Source organism: Podarcis liolepis (assembly GCF_965112155.1).
Source record: "Podarcis liolepis genome assembly, chromosome: 6".
Lineage (NCBI taxonomy): Eukaryota > Metazoa > Chordata > Lepidosauria > Squamata > Lacertidae > Podarcis > Podarcis liolepis.
In genome coordinates, this window is record NC_139559.1 from 89,048,678 (window position 1) to 89,053,957 (window position 5,280).

A 5,280-nucleotide genomic window follows, 5' to 3' on the forward strand; every position below is an offset into this window, starting at 1 on the left:
CTTGGATTTTACGCACAAGCAGCTCATCATCCCATCACAGCTACCCTGAAAGGTTTTTCGGTGGAAACAGAAGTCTTTTTATCACAGGACAGGAAATCAGCCCTCGACAACTTCACCGGCAGAAAATGATTTTTTTGAAAAAAAAATCCCTAATCCCCGGGGTCACAATTTCATCAAAAATTTGACTTTCGGCAATTCACTCAAAAATGGTGCCAAACAGTTGCAAATGCTCCCCCTGAAAGGTTTGGTGGTGGAAACAGAAGTCTTTTTATCACAGGACAAGAAACAAGCCCTCGACAACTTAACCGGCAGAAAAAGATTTTTTTGAAATAATCTATAAGCCCCAGAGTCACAATTTCATCAAAAATTTGACTTTCGACAATTCACTCAAAAATGGTGGCAAACGATTGCAAATGCTTGCCTTAGAGTTTTGCAGGTCCAAACAGGAGGCTTTTTATTGCAGGAAAAGAAATCAGCCCTCAATAACTTAACCGGCAGAAAAAGGTTTTTTTGAAAAAGTCCCTAAGCCCTGGGGTCACAATTTCATCAAAAAACTGACTTTCGGCAATTCACTCAAAAATGGTGCCAAGCGGTTGCAAATGCTCCCCTGAGAGGTTTGGCGGTTGAAACAGAAGGCTTTTTATCACAGGACAGGAAATCAGCCCTCGACAACTTCACCGGCAGAATTTTTTTTTAAAAAAAAAAAATCCCTATTTCCCGGGGTCACAATTTCATCAAAAATCTGACTTTCAGCAATTCACTCAAAAATGGTGCCAAGCGGTTGCAAATGCTCCCCTGAGAGGTTTGGCGGTTGAAACAGAAGGCTTTTTATCACAGGACAGGAAATCAGCCCTCGACAAGTTAACAGGCAGAAAAAGATTTTTTTGCAAAAATCCCTAAGCCCCGGAGTCACAATTTCATCAAAAATCTGACTTTCGGCAACTCACTCAAAAATGGTGCCAAACAGTTGCAAATGCTCCCCTGAGAGTTTTGGCGGTTGAAACAGAAGGCTTTTTATCACAGTACAGGAAATCAGCCCTCGACAACTTCACAGGCAGAAAATAATTTTTTTGAAAAAATCTCTAAGCGCCGGGGTCACAATTTCTTCAAAAATCTGACTTTCGGCAATTCACGCTAAAATGGTGCCAAACAGTTGCATATGCTGCACTGAAAGATTTGGCGGTTGAAACAGAAGGCTTTTTATCACAGGAAAAGAAATCAGCCCTCAACAATTTAACCGGCAGAATAAGATTTTTTTTGAGAAAATCCTTGAGCCCCGGGGTCACAATTTCATCAAAAATCTGAGTTTCGGCAATTCACTCAAAAATGGTGCCAAACGGTTGCAAATGCTCCCCTGAAAGGTTTGGCGGTAGAAACAGAACTCTTTTTATCACAAGACAAGACATAAGCCCTCGACAACTTAACCGGCGGAAAAACATTTTTTTCAAAAAATTCCTAAGCCCCGGGGTCACAATTTCATCAAACATCTGACTTTCGGCAATTCACTCAAAAATGCTGCCAAACGGTTGCAAATTCTCCCCTGAAACGTTTGGCGGTAGAAACAGAACTCTTTTTATCACAAGACAAGACATAAGCCCTCGACAACTTAACCGGCAGAAAAACATTTTTTTCAAAAAATTCCTAAGCCCCGGGGTCACAATTTCATCAAAAATCTGACTTTCAGCAATTCACTCAAAAATGGTGCCAAACAGTTGCAAATGCTCCCCTGAGAGTTTTTGCGGTTGAAAAAGGAGGCTTTTTATCACAGGACAAGAAATCAGCCCTCAACAACATAACCGGAAGAAAAAGATTTTTTTGAAAAAATCACTAAGCCCCGGGGTCACAATTTCATCAAAAATCTGACTTTCGTCAATTCACGCTAAAATGCTGCCAAACGGCTGCATATGCTCCCGTGAGAGTTGTGCCGGTTGAAACAGGAGGCTTTTTATCAAAGGAAAAGAAATCAGCCCTCGACAAGTTAACTGGCAGAAATAGATTTTTTTTGAAAAAGTCCCTAAGCCCCGGGGTCACAATTTCATCAAAAATCTGACTTTCGGGAATTCACGCTCAAATGGTGCGAAACGGTTGAATATGCTCCCCTGAAAGGTTTGGCGGTCGAAACAGAAGGCTTTTTAATAAAGGAAAAGAAATCAGCCCTCGACAAGTTAACCGGCAGAAAATGATTTTTTTGAAAAAGTCCCTAAGCCCCGGGGTCACAATTTCATCAAAAAACTGACTTTCGGCAATTCACTCAAAAATGGTGCCAAGTGGTTGCAAATGTTCCCCTGAGAGGTTTGGCGGTTGAAACAGAAGGCTTTTTATCACAGGACAGGAAATCAGCCCTCGACAACTTCACCAGCAGAAAATATTTTTTTTGAAAAAATGCCTAAGCCCCGGGGTCACAATTTCATCAAAAATCTGAGTTTTGGCAATTCACTCAAAAATGGTGCCAAACGGTTGCAAATGCTCCCCTGAAAGGTTTGGCAGTTGAAACAGAAGGCTTTTATCACAGGACAGGAAATCAGCCCTCGACAACTGCACCGGCAGGAAAAAAAATTGAAAAACCAACCTTAGCCCCGGGGTCACAATTTCATCAAAAATCTGACTTTTGGCAATTCACTCAAAAATGGTGCCAAATGGTTGCAAATGCTCCCCTGAGAATTTTTGTGGTTGAAACAGGAGGCTTTTTATCAAAGGAAAAGAAATCAGCCCTCAACAAGTTAACAGGCAGAAAAAGATTGTTTTGCAAAAATCCCTAAGCCCTGGGGTCACAATTTCATCAAAAATCTGACTTTCGGCAATTCACTCAAAAATGGTGCCAAGCGGTTGCAAACGCTCCCCTGAGAGGTTTGACAGTTGAAACAGAAGGCTTTTTATCACAGGACAGGAAATCAGCCCTCGACAACTTCACCAGCAGAAAATATATTTTTTGAAAAAATCCCTCAGCCCCGCGGGGTCACAATTTCATCAAAAATCTGACTTTCAGCAATTCACTCAAAAATGGTGCCAAACAGTTGCAAATGCTCCCCTGAAACGTTTGGCGGTGGAAACAGAAGTCTTTTTATCACAGGACAAGAAACAAGCCCTCGACAACTTAACCAGCAGAAAAAGATTTTTTTGAAGAAAAATCCCTAATCCCCGGGGTCACAGTTTCATCAAAAATATGACTTTCAGCAATTCACTCAAAAATGGTGCCAAACGGTTGCAAATGCTCCCTTGAGAGTTTTGGCGGCTGAAACAGGAGGCTTTTTATCACAGAAAAAGAAATAAGCCCTCGACAACTTAACCGGCAGAAAAGATTTTTTTGAAAAAGTCCCTAATCCCCGGGGTCACAATTTCATCAAAAATCTGACTTTCGGCAACTCACTCAAAAATGGTGCCAAACGGTTGCAAATGCTCCCCTGAGAGTTTTGGCGGTTGAAACAGAAGGCTTTTTATCACAGTACAGGAAATCAGCCCTTGATAACTTCACCGGCAGAAAATGATTTTTTTGAAAAAATCTCTAAGCGCCGGGGTCACAATTTCTTCAAAAATCTGACTTTCGGCAATTCACGCTAAAATGGTGCCAAACAGTTGCATATGCTTCACTGAAAGAGTTGGCGGTCGAAACAGTAGGCTTTTTATCACAGGAAAAGAAATCAGCCCTCAACAATTTAACCGGCAGAATAAGATTTTTTTTGAGAAAATCTTTAAGCCCCGGGGTCACAATTTCATCAAAAATCTGACTTTCGGCAATTCACTCAAAAATGGTGCCAAACGGTTGCAAATGCTCCCCTGAGAGGTTTGGCGGTTGAAACAGAAGGCTTTTTATCACAGGACAGGAAATCAGTCCTCGACAACTTCACCGACAGAAAATGATTTTATTTGAAAAAATCTCTAAGCCCCGGGGTTACAATTTCATCAAACATCTGACTTTCGGCAATTCACTCAAAAATGCTGCCAAACGGTTGCAAATTCTCCCCTGAAAGGTTTGGCGGTAGAAACAGAACTGTTTTTATCACAAGACAAGACATAAGCCCTCGACAACTTAACCGGCAGAAAAACATTTTTTTCAAAAAATTCCTAAGCCCCGGGGTCACAATTTCATCAAAAATCTGACTTTCAGCAATTCACTCAAAAATGCTGCCAAACGGTTGCAAATGCTCCCCCTGAAAGGTTTGGCGGTGGAAACAGAAGTCTTTTTATCACAGGACAAGAAACAAGCCCTCGACAATTTAACCGGCAGAAAAAGATTTTTTTGAAATAATCTCTAAGCCCCAGAGTCACAATTTCATCAAAAATTTGACTTTCGACAATTCACTCAAAAATGGTGGCAAACGATTGCAAATGCTTGCATGAGAGTTTTGCAGGTCCAAACAGGAGGCTTTTTATTGCAGGAAAAGAAATCAGCCCTCAACAACTTAACCGGCAGAAAAAGATTTTTTTGAAAAAGTCCCTAAGCCCCGGGGTCACAATTTCATCAAAAATCTGACTTTTGGCAATTCACTCAAAAATGGTGCCAAATGGTTGCAAATACTCCCCTGAGAGGTTTGGCGGTTGAAACAGAACGGTTTTTATCACAGGACAGGAAATCAGTCCTCGACAACTTCACCGGCAGAATTTTTTTTTAAAAAAAAAATCCCTATTTCCCGGGGTCACAATTTCATCAAAAATCTGACTTTCGGCAATTCACTCAAAAATGGTGCCAAACGGTTGGAAATGCCCCCTGAGAGTTTTGCAGGTCCAAACAGAAGGCTTTTTATTGCAGAAAAAGAAATGAGCCCTAAACAACTTCACCGGCAGAAAATGATTTTTTTAAAAAAATCCCTAAGCCCCGGGGTCACAACCTCATCAAAAATCTGACTTTGGGCAATTCACTCAAAAATGGTGCCAAACGGATGCAAATGCTCCCCATAGAGTTTTAGCGGTTCAAACAGAAGGCTTTTTATCACAGGAAAAGAAATCAGCCCTCAACAACATAACCGGTAGAAAAAGATTTTCTTGAAAATATCTCTAAGCCCCAGGGTCACAATTTCATCAAAAATTTGACTTTTGGCAATACACTCAGAAATAGTGCCAAACGGTTGCAAATGCTCCCCTGAAAGGTTTTTCGGTGGAAACAGAAGTCTTTTTATTGCAGAAAAAGAAATGAGCCCTAAACAACTTCACCGGCAGAAAATGATTTTTTTCAAAAAATCCCTAAGCCCCGGGGTCACAACCTCATCAAAATTCTGACTTTGGGCAATTCACTCAAAAGTGGTGCCAAACGGTTGCAAATGCTCCCCTGAAAGGTTTTTCGGT